The sequence below is a fragment of the Oncorhynchus clarkii genome, chromosome 10 (genome assembly GCF_045791955.1).
Source record: "Oncorhynchus clarkii lewisi isolate Uvic-CL-2024 chromosome 10, UVic_Ocla_1.0, whole genome shotgun sequence".
Lineage (NCBI taxonomy): Eukaryota > Metazoa > Chordata > Actinopteri > Salmoniformes > Salmonidae > Oncorhynchus > Oncorhynchus clarkii.
This window is the reverse complement of record NC_092156.1, coordinates 9,506,865-9,525,333: the sequence shown is the minus strand read 5'-3', so window position 1 is coordinate 9,525,333 and position 18,469 is coordinate 9,506,865. Positions and strand designations below refer to the sequence as shown.

Here is an 18,469-nt window from a genome sequence, read left to right as displayed (position 1 = left end):
GAGTAGGACTCTCCATCACTCTCTCTGGGGGGAGGAGTAGGACTCTCCATCACTCTCTCTGGGGGGGGAGTAGGACTCTCCATCCCTCTCTCTGGGGGGAGGAGTAGGACTCTCCATCCCTCTCTCTGGGGGGGAGGAGTAGGTCTCTCCATCACTCTCTCTGTGGGGGGAGTAGGACTCTCCATCCCTCCCTCTGGGGGGGAGGAGTAGGTCTCTCCATCACTCTCTCTGTGGGGGGAGTAGGACTCTGCATCCCTCTCTCTGGGGGGGAGGAGTAGGACTCTCCATCCCTCTCTCTGGGGGGGAGGAGTAGGACTCTCCATCCCTCTCTCTGGGGGGGAGGAGTAGGACTCTCCATCCCTCTCTCTGGAGGGGGGGAGTAGGACTCTCCATCCCTCTCTCTGGGGGGGAGGAATAGGACTCTCCATCCCTCTCTCTGGGGGGAGGAATAGGACTCTCCATCCCTCTCTCTGGGGGGGAGTAGGACTCTCCATCACTCTCTCTGGGGGGGGAGGAGTAGGACTCTCCATCATTCTCTCTGGGGGGGAGGAGTAGGACTCTCCATCCCTCTCTCTGGGGGGAGGAGTAGGACTCTCCATCCCTCTCTCTGGGAGGGAGGAGTAGGACTCTCCATCCCTCTCTCTGGGGGGGAGGAGTAGGACTCTCCATCCCTCTCTCTGTGGGGGAGGAGTAGGACTCTCCATCCCTCTCTCTGGGGGGGAGGAGTAGGACTCTCCATCACTCTCTCTGGAGGGAGGAGTAGGACTCTCCATCCCTCTCTCTGGGGAGGAGTAGGACTCTCCATCACTCTCTCTGGGGGGGAGTAGGACTCTCCACCCCTCTCTCTGGGGGGAGGAGTAGGACTCTCCATCCCTCTCTCTGGGGGGGAGGAGTAGGACTCTCCATCACTCTCTCTAGAGGGAGGAGTAGGACTCTCCATCCCTCTCTCTGGGGAGGAGTAGGACTCTCCATCACTCTCTCTGGGGGGGAGTAGGACTCTCCATCCCTCTCTCTGGGGGGGAGGAGTAGGACTCTCCATCCCTCTCTCTGGGGGGAGGAGTAGGACTCTCCATCCCTCTCTCTGGGGGGAGGAGTAGGACTCTCCATCCCTCTCTCTGGGGGGAGGAGTAGGACTCTCCATCCCTCTCTCTGGGAGGGAGGAGTAGGACTCTCCATCCCTCTCTCTAGGAGGGGGAGTAGGACTCTCCATCCCTCTCTCTGGGGGGAGGAGTAGGACTCTCCATCCCTCTCTCTGGGGGGGGATGACTCTCCATCCCTCTCTCTTGGGGGGAGGAGTAGGACTCTCCATCCCTCTCTCTTGGGGGGGAGTAGGACTCTCCTCTAGGGGGGAGTAGGACTCTCCATCCCTCTCTCTGGGGGGGGGGGGGAGTAGGACTCTCCATCCCTCTCTCTGGGGGGGAGTATGACTCTCCATCCCTCTCTCTTGGGGGGAGGACTCTCCATCCCTCTCTCTTGGGGGGGAGTAGGACTCTCCATCCCTCTCTCTGGGGGGGAGGAATAGGACTCTCCATCCCTCTCTCTGGGGGGGAGGAATAGGACTCTACATCCCTCTCTCTGGGGGGGGAGTAGGACTCTCCATCACTCTCTCTGGGGGGAGGAGTAGGACTCTCCATCAGTCTCTCTGGGGGGGAGGAGTAGGACTCTCCATCACTCTCTCTGGGGGGAGGAGTAGGACTCTCCATCACTCTCTCTGGGGGGGGAGTAGGACTCTCCATCCCTCTCTCTGGGGGGAGGAGTAGGATCCATCCCTCTCTCTGGGGGGAGGAGTAGGTCTCTCCATCACTCTCTCTGTGGGGGGAGTAGGACTCTCCATCCCTCTCTCTGGGGGGGAGGAGTAGGTCTCTCCATCACTCTCTCTGTGGGGGGAGTAGGTCTCTCCATCACTCTCTCTGTGGGGGGAGTAGGACTCTGCATCCCTCTCTCTGGGGGGGAGGAGTAGGACTCTCCATCCCTCTCTCTGGGGGAGGAGTAGGACTCTCCATCCCTCTCCACTCCCTCTCTCTGGAGGGGGGGAGTAGGACTCTCCATCCCTCTCTCTGGACTCTCCATCCCTCTCTCTGACTCTCCATCCCTCTCTCTCTGGGGGGGAGGAATAGGACTCTCCATCCCTCTCTCTGGGGGGAGGAATAGGACTCTCCATCCCTCTCTCTGGGGGGGAGTAGGACTCTCCATCACTCTCTCTGGGGGGGAGGAGTAGGACTCTCCATCATTCTCTCTGGGGGGGAGGAGTAGGACTCTCCATCCCTCTCTCTGGGGGGAGGAGTAGGACTCTCCATCCCTCTCTCTGGGAGGGAGGAGTAGGACTCTCCATCCCTCTCTCTGGGGGGGAGGAGTAGGACTCTCCAACCCTCTCTCTGGGGGGGAGGAGTAGGACTCTCCATCCCTCTCTCTGGGGGGGAGGAGTAGGACTCTCCATCACTCTCTCTGGAGGGAGGAGTAGGACTCTCCATCCCTCTCTCTGGGGAGGAGTAGGACTCTCCATCACTCTCTCTGGGGGGGAGTAGGACTCTCCACCCCTCTCTCTGGGGGGAGGAGTAGGACTCTCCATCCCTCTCTCTGGGGGGGAGGAGTAGGACTCTCCATCACTCTCTCTAGAGGGAGGAGTAGGACTCTCCATCCTCTCTCTGGGGAGGAGTAGGACTCTCCATCACTCTCTCTGGGGGGGAGTAGGACTCTCCATCCCTCTCTCTGGGGGGGAGGAGTAGGACTCTCCATCCCTCTCTCTGGGGGGAGGAGTAGGACTCTCCATCCCTCTCTCTGGGGGGAGGAGTAGGACTCTCCATCCCTCTCTCTGGGGGGAGGAGTAGGACTCTCCATCCCTCTCTCTGGGAGGGAGGAGTAGGACTCTCCATCCCTCTCTCTAGGGGGGAGTAGGACTCTCCATCCCTCTCTCTGGGGGGGGGGGGGGGGAGTAGGACTCTCCATCCCTCTCTCTGGGGGGGAGTATGACTCTCCATCCCTCTCTCTTGGGGGGGAGGACTCTCCATCCCTCTCTCTTGGGGGGGAGTAGGACTCTCCATCCCTCTCTCTGGGGGGGAGGAATAGGACTCTCCATCCCTCTCTCTGGGGGGGAGGAATAGGACTCTACATCCCTCTCTCTGGGGGGGGAGTAGGACTCTCCATCACTCTCTCTGGGGGGAGGAGTAGGACTCTCCATCAGTCTCTCTGGGGGGGAGGAGTAGGACTCTCCATCACTCTCTCTGGGGGGAGGAGTAGGACTCTCCATCACTCTCTCTGGGGGGGGAGTAGGACTCTCCATCCCTCTCTCTGGGGGGGAGGAGTAGGACTCTCCATCCCTCTCTCTGGGGGGGAGGAGTAGGTCTCTCCATCACTCTCTCTGTGGGGGGAGTAGGACTCTCCATCCCTCTCTCTGGGGGGGAGGAGTAGGTCTCTCCATCACTCTCTCTGTGGGGGGAGTAGGACTCTGCATCCCTCTCTCTGGGGGGGAGGAGTAGGACTCTCCATCCCTCTCTCTGGGGGGAGGAGTAGGACTCTCCATCCCTCTCTCTGGGGGGAGGAGTAGGACTCTCCATCCCTCTCTCTGGAGGGGGGGAGTAGGACTCTCCATCCCTCTCTCTGGGGGGGAGGAATAGGACTCTCCATCCCTCTCTCTGGGGGGAGGAATAGGACTCTCCATCCCTCTCTCTGGGGGGGAGTAGGACTCTCCATCACTCTCTCTGGGGGGGGAGGGAGTAGGACTCTCCATCAGTAGGACTCTCCATCTCTCTGGGGGGGAGTAGGAGTAGGACTCTCCCATCCCTCTCTCTGGGGGGGAGGAGTAGGACTCTCCATCCCTCTCTCTGGGGGGAGGAGTAGGACTCTCCATCCCTCTCTCTGGGAGGGAGGAGTAGGACTCTCCATCCCTCTCTCTGGGGGGAGGAGTAGGACTCTCCATCACTCTCTCTAGGGGGACTCTCCATCACTCTCTCTGGGGGAGTAGGACTCTCCACCCCTCTCTCTGGGGGGGAGGAGTAGGACTCTCCATCCCTCTCTCTGGGGGGGAGGAGTAGGACTCTCCATCACTCTCTCTAGAGGGAGGAGTAGGACTCTCCATCCCTCTCTCTGGGGAGGAGTAGGACTCTCCATCACTCTCTCTGGCGGGGAGTAGGACTCTCCATCCCTCTCTCTGGGGGGAGGAGTAGGACTCTCCATCCCTCTCTCTGGGGGGAGGAGTAGGACTCTCCATCCCTCTCTCTGGGGGGAGGAGTAGGACTCTCCATCCCTCTCTCTGGGGGGAGGAGTAGGACTCTCCATCCCTCTCTCTGGGAGGGAGGAGTAGGACTCTCCATCCCTCTCTCTAGGGGGGAGTAGGACTCTCCATCCCTCTCTCTGGGGGGGAGTATGACTCTCCATCCCTCTCTCTTGGGGGGGAGGACTCTCCATCCCTCTCTCTTGGGGGGGGGTAGGACTCTCCATCCCTCTCTCTGGGGGGGAGGAATAGGACTCTCCATCCCTCTCTCTGGGGGGAGGAATAGGACTCTACATCCCTCTCTCTGGGGGGGGAGTAGGACTCTCCATCACTCTCTCTGGGGGGGAGGAGTAGGACTCTCCATCACTCTCTCTGGGGGGAGGAGTAGGACTCTCCATCACTCTCTCTGGGGGGGGAGTAGGACTCTCCATCCCTCTCTCTGGGGGGGAGGAGTAGGACTCTCCATCCCTCTCTCTGGGGGGGAGGAGTAGGTCTCTCCATCACTCTCTCTGTGGGGGGAGTAGGACTCTCCATCCCTCTCTGGGGGGGAGGAGTAGGTCTCTCCATCACTCTCTCTGTGGGGGGAGTAGGACTCTGCATCCCTCTCTCTGGGGGGGAGGAGTAGGACTCTCCATCCCTCTCTCTGGGGGGGAGGAGTAGGACTCTCCATCCCTCTCTCTGGGGGGGAGGAGTAGGACTCTCCATCCCTCTCTCTGGAGGGGGGGAGTAGGACTCTCCATCCCTCTCTCTGGGGGGGAGGAATAGGACTCTCCATCCCTCTCTCTGGGGGGAGGAATAGGACTCTCCATCCCTCTCTCTGGGGGGGAGTAGGACTCTCCATCACTCTCTCTGGGGGGGTAGGAGTAGGACTCTCCATCATTCTCTCTGGGGGGGAGGAGTAGGACTCTCCATCCCTCTCTCTGGGGGGAGGAGTAGGACTCTCCATCCCTCTCTCTGGGAGGGAGGAGTAGGACTCTCCATCCCTCTCTCTGGGGGGGAGGAGTAGGACTCTCCATCCCTCTCTCTGGGGGGGAGGAGTAGGACTCTCCATCCCTCTCTCTGGGGGGGAGGAGTAGGACTCTCCATCACTCTCTCTGGAGGGAGGAGTAGGACTCTCCATCCCTCTCTCTGGGGAGGAGTAGGACTCTCCATCACTCTCTCTGGGGGGGAGTAGGACTCTCCATCCTCTCTCTCTAGGACTCTCCATCCCTCTCTCTGGGGGGAGGAGTAGGACTCTCCATCCCTCTCTCTGGGGGGAGGAGTAGGACTCTCCATCCCTCTCTCTGGGGGGAGGAGTAGGACTCTCCATCCCTCTCTCTGGGAGGAGTAGGACTCTCCATCCCTCTCTGGGGGGGGGAGTAGGACTCTCCATCCCTCTCTCTGGGGGGGGGGGGAGTAGGACTCTCCATCCCTCTCTCTGGGGGGGGAGTAGGACTCTCCATCCCTCTCTCTTGGGGGGGAGGACTCTCCATCCCTCTCTCTTGGGGGGAGTAGGACTCTCCATCCCTCTCTCTGGGGGGGAGGAATAGGACTCTCCATCCCTCTCTCTAGGACTCTCCATCCCTCTCTCTGGGGGGGGGAGGAATAGGACTCTACATCCCTCTCTCTGGGGGGGGAGTAGGACTCTCCATCACTCTCTCTGGGGGGGAGGAGTAGGACTCTCCATCAGTCTCTCTGGGGGGGAGGAGTAGGACTCTCCATCCCTCTCTCTGGGGGGGAGGAGTAGGACTCTCCATCACTCTCTCTGGGGGGGGGAGTAGGACTCTCCATCCCTCTCTCTGGGGGGGAGGAGTAGGACTCTCCATCCCTCTCTCTGGGGGGAAGGAGTAGGTCTCTCCATCACTCTCTCTGTGGGGGGAGTAGGACTCTCCATCCCTCTCTCTGGGGGGGAGGAGTAGGACTCTCCATCACTCTCTCTGTGGGGGGAGTAGGACTCTCCATCCCTCTCTCTGGGGGGAGGAGTAGGACTCTCCATCCCTCTCTCTGGGGGGGAGGAGTAGGACTCTCCATCCCTCTCTCTGGGGGGGAGGAGTAGGACTCTCCATCCCTCTCTCTGGAGGGGGTGAGTAGGACTCTCCATCACTCTCTCTCGGGGGGGAGTAAGACTCTCCATCCCTCTCTCTGGGGGGAGGAGTAGGACTCTCCATCCCTCTCTCTGGGGAGGAGTAGGACTCTCCATCACTCTCTCTGGGGGGGGAGTAAGGACTCTCCATCCCTCTCTCTGGGGGGGGGGGGGGGGGGTAGGACTCTCCATCACTCTCTCTGGGGGGAGGAGTAGGACTCTCCATCCCTCTCTCTGGGAGGGAGGAGTAGGACTCTCCATCCCTCTCTCTGGGGGGGGAGTAGGACTCTCCATACCTCTCTCTTGGGGGGAGTAGGACTCTCCATCCCTCTCTCTGGGGGGGGGGGGGGGGAGTAGGACTCTCCATCCCTCTCTCTGGGGGGGGAGTAGGACTCTCCATCCCTCTCTCTTGGGGGGGGGACTCTCCATTTCTCTCTCTTGGGGGGGGAGTAGGACTCTCCATCCCTCTCTCTGGGGGGGGAGGAATAGGACTCTCCATCCCTCTCTCTGGGGGGGAGGAATAGGACTCTCCATCCCTCTCTCTGGGGGGGAGTAGGACTCTCCATCACTCTCTCTGGGGGGGAGGAGTAGGACTCTCCATCATTCTCTCTGGGGGGGAGGAGTAGGACTCTCCATCCCTCTCTCTGGGGGGAGGAGTAGGACTCTCCATCCCTCTCTCTGGGAGGGAGGAGTAGGACTCTCCATCCCTCTCTCTGGGAGGGAGGAGTAGGACTCTCCATCCCTCTCTCTGGGAGGGAGGAGTAGGACTCTCCATCCCTCTCTCTGGGGGGGAGTAGGACTCTCCATCCCTCTCTCTGGGGGGGGAGTAGGACTCTCCATCCCTCTCTCTTGGGGGGGAGGACTCTCCATCCCTCTCTCTTGGGGGGGGGGGGAGTAGGACTCTCCATCCCTCTCTCTGGGGGGGAGGAATAGGAATCTCCATCCCTCTCTCTGGGGGGGAGTAGGACTCTCCATCCCTATCTCTGGGGGGGAGGAGTAGGACTCTCCATCATTTTCTCTGGGGGGGAGGAGTAGGACTCTCCATCCCTCTCTCTGGGGAGGAGGAGTAGGACTCTCCATCCCTCTCTCTGGGGAGGAGGAGTAGGACTCTCCATCACTCTCTCTGGGGAGGAGGAGTAGGACTCTCCATCACTCTCTCTGGGGGGGAGGAGTAGGACTCTCTATCCCTCTCTCTGGGGGGAGGAGTAGGACTCTCCATCGCTCTCTCTGGGGGGGGGAGTAGGACTCTCCATCACTCTCTCTGGGTTGGAGGAGTAGGACTCTCCATCACTCTCTCTGGGGGGGAGTAGTAGGACTCTCCATCCCTCTCTCTGGGGGGGGGGGGGGGGAGTAGGACTCTTCATCCCTCTCTCTGGGGAGGAGGAGTAGGACTCTCCATCCCTCTCTCTGGGGAGGAGGAGTAGGACTCTCCATCACTCTCTCTGGGGAGGAGGAGTAGGACTCTCCATCACTCTCTCTGGGGGGGAGGAGTAGGACTCTCTATCCCTCTCTATGGGGGGAGGAGTAGGACTCTCCATCACTCTCTCTGGGGGGGGGAGTAGGACTCTCCATCACTCTCTCTGGGTTGGAGGAGTAGGACTCTCCATCACTCTCTCTGGGGGGGAGTGGTAGGACTCTCCATCCCTCTCTCTGGGGAGGAGGTGTAGGACTCTCCATCACTCTCTCTGGGGAGGAGGAGTAGGACTCTCCATCCCTCTCTCTGGGGAGGAGGAGTAGGACTGTCCATCACTCTCTCTGGGGGGGAGGAGTAGGACTCTCCATCACTCTCTCTGGGGAGGAGGAGTAGGACTCTCCATCCCTCTCTCTGGGGGGGGGGGGGGAGTCGGACTCTACATCACTCACACTGGGGGGGGTAGGACTCTACATCACTCTCTCTGGGGAGGAGGAATACGATTTTGCCCCCTCTTGTCCTCTTCTATTTTCATTCGCTGTTCTCTCTGTTCTCTCTGTTCTCTCTCTGTCTCTTTCTTGCTCTACCTCCTTCCCAGACTGTGCAGGCTGTAAGGAGGAGATCAAACATGGCCAGTCTCTCCTGGCCCTGGAGAAGCAGTGGCATGTCAGCTGCTTCAAGTGTCAGACCTGTGGCACTGTGCTGACCGGGGAGTACATCAGCAAGTAGGTGACCTCTGTGGTGACATCACAATACCAGTTTAGTAGTAGTAGTAGCATAGTACTAGTAGTATAGTACTGGTAGTATAGTAGTAGTAGTAGTACTTATATAATAGTAGTAGTTGTATAGTAGTAATGGTATCGTACTAGTAGTATAGTGGTAGTAGCAGTGGTATAACACTAGTAGTATAGTAATAGTATAGTGGTAGTAGTAGTGGTATAGTACTAGTAGTATAGTAGTAGTATAGTGGTAGTAGTAGTGGTATGGTGCTAGTAGTACAGTACTGGTATAGTAGTAGTATAGTGGTATAGCACTAGTGGTATAGTGGTGGTAGTAGTGGTATGGCGGTAGTAGTATAGTAGTAGTATCGTAGTATGGTATTAGTATAGTGGTAGTAGCAGTGGTATAGTTCTAGTAGTATAGTAGTAGTATAGTGGTAATAGTAGTGGTATGGTGATAGTAGTACAGTAGTAGTATAGTGGTAGTATAGTGGTATAGTACTAGTGGTATAGTGGTAGTGGTAGTGGTATAGTTCTAGTAGTATAGTAGTAGTATAGTGGTAGTAGTAGTGCTATCGTACTAGTAGTATAGTAGTAGTATAGTGGTAGTAGTAGTGGTATAGTACTGGTAGTATAGTAGTAGTATAGTGGTAGTAGTAGTGGTATATTACTGGTAGTATTGTAGTAGTATGGTGGTAGTAGTAGTGGTATAGTACTGGTAGTATAGTAGTAGTATAGTGCCATCCATGTATGCATGCTACTCCACAGACATGCCATTCATGTATCTATGCTCCTCCACAGACATGTCATTCATGTATCCATGCTAGTATCTGTTATTATTTTGTCTTTTGACTCTGATTGACAAGAAACTAGCTACTTAATGTGTGTGTGTGTGTGTGTGTGTGTGTGTGTGTGTGTGTGTGTGTGTGTGTGTGTGTGTGTGTGTGTGTGTGTGTGTGTGTGTGTGTGTGTGTGTGTGTGTGTGTGTGTGTGTGTGTGTGTGTGTGTGTGTGTGTGTGTGTGTGTGTGTGTGTTCTCAGGGATGGTATTCCATACTGTGAGACTGACTACCACACCCAGTTTGGCATCCAGTGTGTGACGTGTAACAGATACATCAGTGGCAGAGTGCTGGAGGTGAGTCTGTCTGTCTGTCTGTCTGTCTGTCCGTCTGTCTGTCTGTCTGTCTGTCTGTCTCTCTCTCTCTGCCTGTTTGTCTGTCTGTCTCTCTCTTTCTCGCTGTCTGCTTGTCTGTCTGTCTGCCTGTCTGTCTCTGTCTGTTTCTGTCTGCCTGTCTGTCTCTGTCTGTCTTCCTGCCGGCCTGCCAAAGGACATGCAGCCAACTTGATACAACTATGGGAGGCATTGTAGTCAACATGGACCAGCATCCCTATGAAATATGAATAGTCTGCGATGCTAGTTCTACATTACAGGCCATAATCTCAATACATGTGATTTGTGCTGCTGAGTTGAAATCAATCCAGGCTCTTTGAATGTGCTGAGTGCAGACAAAAGAGAAAACATATTCAGACTGCATACTTTCAGGGTCTATAAATAGGCAGGTTTTTAATGTGCTGTCATTGTGGCTACACATGAAGGGCCTCTGACAGCACCTGCACCTGAAGGTGGGACAACATAACACACACAGACAGAGAGAGACCGGCAGAGACAGAAAGACAAGCAGACAGAGAGAGACCGGCAGAGATAGAAAGACAAGCAGACAGAGAGAGACCGGCAGAGACAGAAAGACAAGCAGACAGAGAGAGACCGGCAGAGACAGAAAGACAAGCAGACAGAGAGAGACCGGCAGAGACAGAAAGACAAGCAGACAGACAGAGGGAGACATGTGATTTAGTGGAAGACATTCAGAAGCTTCACATTCATCACACATACTGTTAACAAAGATGGATCGAACCCAAATGATCCAAGATGACTCAACTGGCTGTCCTGCTATCTAGCTATTTGTGGTGTGAGAACTAACTGTTTCACCTGTAGCTGTTTCACCTGTAGCTGTTGTAGCTGTTTCACCTGTAACTGTTTCACCTGTAGCTGTTTCACCTATAGCTGTTGTAGCTGTTTCACCTGTAGCTGTTGTAGCTGTTTCACCTGTAGCTGTTGTAGCTGTTTCACCTGTAGCTGTTTCACCTGTAGCTGTTTCACCTGTAGCTGTTTCACCTGTAGCTGTTGGAGCTGTTTCACCTGTAGCTGTTTCACCTGTAGCTGTTTCACCTGTAGCTGTTTCACCTGTAGCTATTTTACCTGTAGCTGTTTCACCTGTAGCTGTTTCACCTGCAGCTGTTTCACCTATAGCTGTTTTACCTGTAGCTGTTTCACCTGTAGCTGTTTCACCTGTAGCTATTTTACCTGTAGCAGTTTCACCTGTAGCTGTTTTACCTATAGCTGTTTCACCTGTAGCTGTTTCACCTGTAGCTGTTTCACCTATATCTGTTTCACCTGTAGCTGTTTTACCTATAGCTCTTTCACCTGTAGCTGTTTCACCTATAGCTGTTTCACCTGTAGCTGTTTTACCTGTAGCAGTTTCACCTGTAGCTGTTTTACCTGTAGCTGTTTCACCTATAGCTGTTTCACCTGTAGCTGTTTCACCTGTAGCTGTTTCACCTATAGCTGTTTCACCTCTAGCTGTTTTACCTGTAGCTGTTGTACCTGTTTCACCTGTAGCTGTTTCACCTGTAGCTGTTTCACCTGTAGCTGTTTCACCTGTAGCTGTTTCCCCTGTAGCTGTTTTACCTGTAGCTGTTTCATCTGTAGCTGTTTCACCTGTAGCTGTTTCACCTGTTTCTGTTTCACCTGTAGCTGTTTCACCTGTTTCTGTTTCACCTGTAGCAGTTTCACCTGTAGCTGTTTCACCTGTAGCTGTTTTACATGTAGCTGTTTCACCTATAGCTGTTTCACCTATAGCTGTTTTACCTGTAGCTGTTTCACCTGTTTCTGTTTCACCTGTAGCTGTTTCACCTGTTTCTGTTTCACCTGTAACTGTTTCATCTGTAGCTGTTTCACCTGTAGCTGTTTCACATGTAGCTGTTTCATGTGTAGCTGTTTCACCTGTAGCTGTTTCACCTGTAGCTGTTTCACCTGTAGCTGTTTTACCTGTAGCTGTTTCACCTGTTTCTGTTTCACCTGTAGCTGTTTCACCTGTAGCTGTTTCACCTGTAGCTGTTTCACCTATAGCTGTTTCACCTGTAGCTGTTTCACCTATAGCTGTTTCACCTGTAGCTGTTTCACTTGTAGCTGTTTCACCTATAGCTGTTTCACCTGTAGCTGTTTCACCTATAGCTGTTTCACCTGTAGCTGTTTTACCTGTAGCTGTTTCACCTATAGCTGTTTCACCTGTAGCTGTTTCACCTGTAGCTGTTTCACCTGTAGCCGTTTCACCTGTAGCTGTTGTAGCTGTTTCACCTGTAGCTGTTTCACCTGTAGCTGTTGTAGCTGTTTCACCTATAGCTGTTTCACCTGTAGCTGTTTCACCTGTAGCTGTTTCACCTGTAGCTGTTTCACCTGTAGCGCTATAATTCATTTTTTCTGATGATTGATGTTATGAAACATATTTCTCTCACGGCTTGAATCCATCCAGAATCATTTCACTCCCTTAAGAGACGTGTGGATATGTGGATGCTGCTCATTTAGTCTTTTTCTCAACTGTACATCCTTCGGAAAAGAAAAGATTCTATGTAGAACCTAAAAGGGTTCTTCGACTGTCCCCATAGGAGAACCCTTTGAAGAACCCTTTCTGGTTCAATGTAGAAGCCTTTTGGTTCCAAGTAGAACCATTTTGGGTTCAATGTAGAATCCTTTCCACAGAGGGTTCTACATGGAACCCAAAAGTTGTTGTAATTGTCTATGTCATTTTCTATGAGAAGGCTGTGAAATTTGAATCTGACAGCTTTACTGGAGTGTGTGTGTGTGGGGGGTGTAACATGTTGTGAAAGGCACAGCTGGGACACACATTGGCTCATTAAAACTGACTAAATCACTGAGTGATTATGAAAGGCGGAATTGAAAGAGAGCGGAATTGGAATGAGTGGCCTATTACTGGGATTGTATCTGAGTAGCAGCCATCAGTTGTATCTGAGTAGCAGCCATCAGTTGTATCTGAGTAGCAGCCATCAGTTGTATCTGAGTAGCAGCCATCAGTTGTATCTGAGTAGCAGCCATCAGTTGTATCTGAGTAGCAGCCATCACTTTTATCTGAGTAGCAGCCATCACTTGTATCTGAGTAGCAGCCATCACTTGCATGTCTCTTCTCTCTTTCTCTGTTTCCATCTTATATATTCTGCAATCCACTCCCAATCATGTTCTCTTTCACTTGCTCTCGCTCCCTCACTTCCTCTCTCTCTCTCTCTCTCTCTCCCTCCCTCCCCCTCCCCCCCTCTCTCTCTCTCTCTCTCTCTCTTTTTCTCTTTCCTTCTCTCTCTCTATCTCGCCATACCTCCCTCTCTCCCCCACCCTCGTTAACTCTCTCTCTCACTCTCTCTCACTCTCTCTCTCTCTCTTTCTCTTTCCTTCTCTCTCTCTCTCTATCTCACCATACCTCCCTCTCTCCCCCACCCTCGTTGCCTCTCTCTCTCTCTCTCTCTCTCACTTTTCTCTCCTCTCTGACTCTCAGGCAGGGGGAAAGCACTACCACCCCACCTGTGCCCGTTGTGCCCGCTGTCTCATGATATTTACAGAAGGAGAGGAGATGTACCTGACAGGTGAGTAAGGCTCTCTTCCTGTTGATGATAACACCATCATTAAATAATTAGTCATATACTAATTATATAAGTATTTTAATAATTATTTTTTCAATGTATTGTATCATTTACTTTGACCTACAATGCACTTCGATGGTCAGTCTTATAGCTTAAATCAAATCAAATCAAATCAAATGTTATTTGTCACATACACATGGTTAGCAGATGTTAATGCGAGAGAATGTTAATGCTTGTGCTTCTAGTTCCGACAATGCAGTAATAACCAACAAGTAATCTAGCTAACAATTCCAAAACTACTACCTTATAGACAGACACAAGTGTAAGGGGATAAAGAATATGTACATAAAGATATATGAATGAGTGATGGTACAGAGCAGCAGAGGCAAGATACAGTAGATGGTATTGAGTGCAGTATATACATATGAGATGAGTATGTAAACAAAGTGGCATAGTTAAAGTGGCTAGTGATACATGTATTACATAAAGATGCAGTAGATGATATAGAGTACAGTATATACGTATACATATGAGATAAATAATGTAGGGTATGTAAACATTATATTAGGTAGCATTGTTTAAAGTGGCTAGTGATATATTTTACATCATTTCCCATCAATTCCCATTATTAAAGTGGCTGGAGTTGAGTCAGTGTGTTGGCAGCAGCCACTCAATGTTAGTGGTGGCTGTTTAACAGTCTGATGGCCTTGAGATAGAAGCTGTTTTTCAGTCTCTCGGTTCCAGCTTTGATGCACCTGTACTGACCTCGCCTTCTGGATGATAGCGGGGTGAACAGGTAGTGGCTCGGGTGGTTGTTGTCCTTGATGATCTTTATGGCCTTCCTGTGACATCGGGTGGTGTAGGTGTCCTGGAGGGAAGGTAGTTTGCCCCCGGTGATGCATTGTGCAGACCTCACTACCCTCTGGAGAGCTTTACGGTTGTGGGCGGAGCAGTTGCCGTACCAGGCGGTGATACAGCCCGACAGGATGCTCTCGATTGTGCATCTGTAGAAGTTTGTGAGTGCTTTTGGTGACAAGCCGAATTTCTTCAGCCTCCTGAGGTTGAAGAGGCGCTGCTGCGCCTTCTTCACGATGCTGTCTGTGTGGGTGGAACAATTCAGTTTGTCTGTGATGTGTACGCCGAGGAACTTAAAACTTACTACCCTCTCCACTACTGTTCCATCGATGTGGATAGGGGGGTGTTCCCTCTGCTGTTTCCTGAAGTCCACAATCATCTCCTTAGTTTTGTTGACGTTGAGTGTGAGGGTATTTTCCTGACACCACACTCCGAGGGCCCTCACCTCCTCCCTGTAGGCCGTCTTGTCGTTGTTGGTAATCAAGCCTACCACTGTTGTGTCGTCCGCAAACTTGATGATTGAGTTGGAGGCGTGCGTGGCCACGCTTATGCCACGCTTATGCCACGCTTATGCCATGCTTATGCCACGCTTATGCAGTCATACGGTGGTCATTTGCTCTTGGTGACATTGGTCCAATGCGATTGATCGCTAATGAATTAGCAGTGGGGGATGCCCAACCACCATGTACTTCCAGTAGTCAGTATTGAATGACCAGGACAGACTCCTCAGAGGGAGGTTCAGACTACTGCTCAGCAGGGCCCTGGCCTGTCATGACTTTGAATTAGGGCAGTTCTATAAACAGTCTCCCACCATTATTGATCACAGCTGGACTGTACATCATTGAATAGACTGGCCTTAACTGTCTATTCTACAGAGCCTCTGATGGCCACTCAATATAGCTGTGAAGAAGTGGTCTGCTGGCTTCTCATCACCGATCAGCTCCATCAAATGGCACCCTAGTCCCTATATAGTGCACTACTTTGACCAGAGCTCTATGACACCCTAATCCCTATATAGTGCACTACTATTGACCAGAGACCTACGGTCAAAAGTAGTGCACTATGTAGGGCATAGGAACACAGCGACAGGGACACTTCCAGGGTTCAGACAATGCTAAACCATTCTACTCCACATCATCAACATGCTACTCCACATCATCAACATGCTACTCCACATCCTCAACATGCTACTCCACATCATCAACATGCTACTCCACATCATCAACATGCTACTCCACATCATCAACATGCTACTCCACATCATCAACATGCTACTCCACATCCTCAACATGCTACTCCACATCATCAACATGCTACTCCACATCCTCAACATGCTACTCCACATCATCAACATGCTACTCCACATCATCAACATGCTACTCCACATCATCAACATGCTACTCCACATCCTCAACATACTACTCCACATCATCAACATGCTACTCCACATCATCAACATGCTACTCCACATCATCAACATGCTACTCCACATCATTAACATGCTACTCCACATCATCAACATGCTACTCCACATCCTCAACATGCTACTCCACATCATCAACATGCTACTCCACATCATCCACAGGGGTGACTCAATATTAGGAAGGTGTTCTTAATGTTTGCTATACTCAGTGTACATATTGGATATAATGTGTTGTATTATACAGGAAGCATTTGAAAAAGAGAAATAGGTCTCAATATGTCTTCCCTGTTAAAATAAAGATTAAATAAATGCTACTCTCTAACACTCAACATTAGCAGCATGTTATAGCATAGGAGCACACAGCCCCCAAGGTTAATTTATGAGGGGGACCTCAAAGATGGCTGAGTGATCGGGGCTTAGGGAGCCACTCAATTACCAGCCACGTAACAAAGGCCAGTGAATCAATCCAACACGCTGCATGGCTGGGATGAGAAGTGGCATGTTGTTAAAGGTAGAGATCCTACAGAGCTTTTGTTCTGATTTATTTCTGCCTAGGCTACCTCACAGGTTCTGTTATAGGCTACCTCACAGGTTCTGTTATAGGCTACCTCACAGGTTCTGTTATAGGCTACCTCACAGGTTCTATTATAGGCTACCTCACAGGTTCTATTATAGGCTACCTCACAGGTTCTATTATAGGTTACCTCCCAGGTTCTATTATAGGCTACCTCCCAGGTTCTATTATAGGCTAGCCTATAATAGAACCTGGGAGGTAGCCTATAATAGAACCTGGGAGATAGGCTACCTCCCAGGTTCTATTATACGCTACCTCCCAGGCTCTGAAATAGGCTACCTCCCAGGCTCTGAAATAGGCTACCTCCCAGGCTCTGTTATAGGCTACCTCCCAGGTTCTGTTATATGTTACCTCCCAGGTTCTGTTATAGGTTACCTCCCAGGCTCTGTTATAGGCTACCTCCCAGGCTCTGAAATAGGCTACCTCCCAGGCTCTGTTATAGGTTACCTCCCAGGCTCTGTTATAGGCTACCTCCCCGGCTCTATTATAGGCTACCTCCCAGGCTCTGATATAGGTTACCTCTCAGGTTCTATTATAGGTTACCTCCCAGGCTCTTATAGGCTACCTCCCAGGTTCTATTATTGGCTACCTCCCAGGTTATATTATAGGCTACCTCCCAGGTTATATTATAGGCTACCTCCCAGGCTCTATTATAGGCTACCTCCCAGGTTCTATTATAGGCTACCTCCCAGGTTCTATTATAGGCTACCTGCCAGGTTCTATTATAGACTACCTCCCAGGTTATATTATAGGCTACCTCCCAGGTTCTATTATAGGCTACCTCCCAGGTTATATTATAGGTTACCTCCCAGGCTCTTATAGGCTACCTCCCAGGTTCTATTATAGGCTACCTCCCAGGCTCTATTATAGGCTACCTCCCAGGTTCTATTATAGGCTACCTCCCAGGTTCTATTATAGGCTACCTCCCAGGTTCTATTATAGGTTACCTCCCAGGCTCTTATAGGTTACCTCCCAGGTTATATTATAGGCTACCTCCCAGGTTATATTATAGGCTACCTCCCAGGCTCTATTATAGGCTACCTCCCAGGTTCTATTATAGGCTACCTCCCAGGTTATATTATAGGCTACCTCCCAGGCTCTATTATAGGCTACCTCCCAGGTTCTATTATAGGCTACCTCCCAGGTTCTATTATAGGCTACCTCCCAGGTTCTATTATAGGTTACCTCCCAGGCTCTTATAGGTTACCTCCCAGGTTCTATTATAGGCTACCTCCCAGGTTCTATTATAGGTTACCTCCCAGGTTCTATTATAGGCTACCTCCCAGGCTCTATTATAGGCTACCTCCCAGGCTCTTATAGGCTACCTCCCAGGCTCTTATAGGCTATGGTTGGAACATGGTATCCAGGCAGTATATCAGACAGATCAGATGTTTATTTATTTATTAGGATCCCAATTAGCCGAGGCAAATGACGACAGCTGGTCTTACTGGGGTCCGACACGTAATGAAAAAGACATTACAGACAAAAGACTTTACAATTTCCACACTTTTAAAAAGATAGACAGTACAACGTACAGTACAGTGGTGTATCACCCTACAGACTGGGGAACCTGCAGGATGTATGATATCCAGGCTGTTGCTGCTACTCTGTCATCATCATTATCTGTTACTATGCACTGAGGAGCACTGTGGAGCGTTGAGGAGCACCGAGGAGCGTTGTGGAGCGCTGTGGAGCACCGAGGAGCGCCGTGGAGCGCTGTGGAGCACCGAGGAGCGCCGTGGAGCGCCGTGGAGTGCCGTGGAGCACCGTGGAGCACCGAGGAGCACTGTGGAGCACTGAGGAGCGCTGTGGAGCGCTGTGGAGCACTGTGGAGCACTGTGGAGCACTGAGGAGCACTGAGGAGCACTGAGGAGCGCTGAGGAGCACTGAGGAGCGCTGTGGAGCACTGTGGAGCACTGAGGAGTACTGATGAGCACTAGGGAGTACTGAGGAGCACTGGGGAGTACTGAGGAGTACTGAGGAGCACTGAGGAGCACTGGGGAGTACTGATGAGTACTGGGGAGCACTGAGGAGCACTGAGGAGCGCTGAGGAGCACTGTGGAGCACTGTGGAGCACTGTGGAGCACTGAGGAGCACTGTGGAGCACTGAGGAGCACTGAGGAGCACTGAGGAGCACTGGGGAGTACTGAGGAGCACTGAGGAGCACTGGGGAGTAGTATGACATTAGTGATTTAGTGTTTCCACCCCTACCAGGAGAAATATAATCACCTTTTAATCTCCGTGTGTGTGTGTGTGTGTGTGTGTGTGTGTGTGTGTGTGTGTGTGTGTGTGTGTGTGTGTGTGTGTGTGTGTGTGTGTGTGGGAGGGAGGGAGGGAGGGAGGGAGGGAGGGAGGGAGGGAGGGAGGGAGGGAGGGAGGGAGGGAGGGAGGGAGGGAGGGAGCTGGACAGACAGACAGACAGACTCCAAGCCTCTCTCAGATATAACACTTTCTCTGTCATCTTAGATGTATGGCTGTTGTTGAGAAGTGCTGATCTACAGACACATGC

The 18,469-nt window shown here is 52.2% G+C and overlaps 1 pseudogene; it reads left to right on the top strand.

Annotated features, from left to right (window-relative positions):
- Positions 1-18,469, top strand: part of LOC139417992 (actin-binding LIM protein 3-like) — a 130,288-nt pseudogene that overhangs the window by 76,048 nt on the left and 35,771 nt on the right.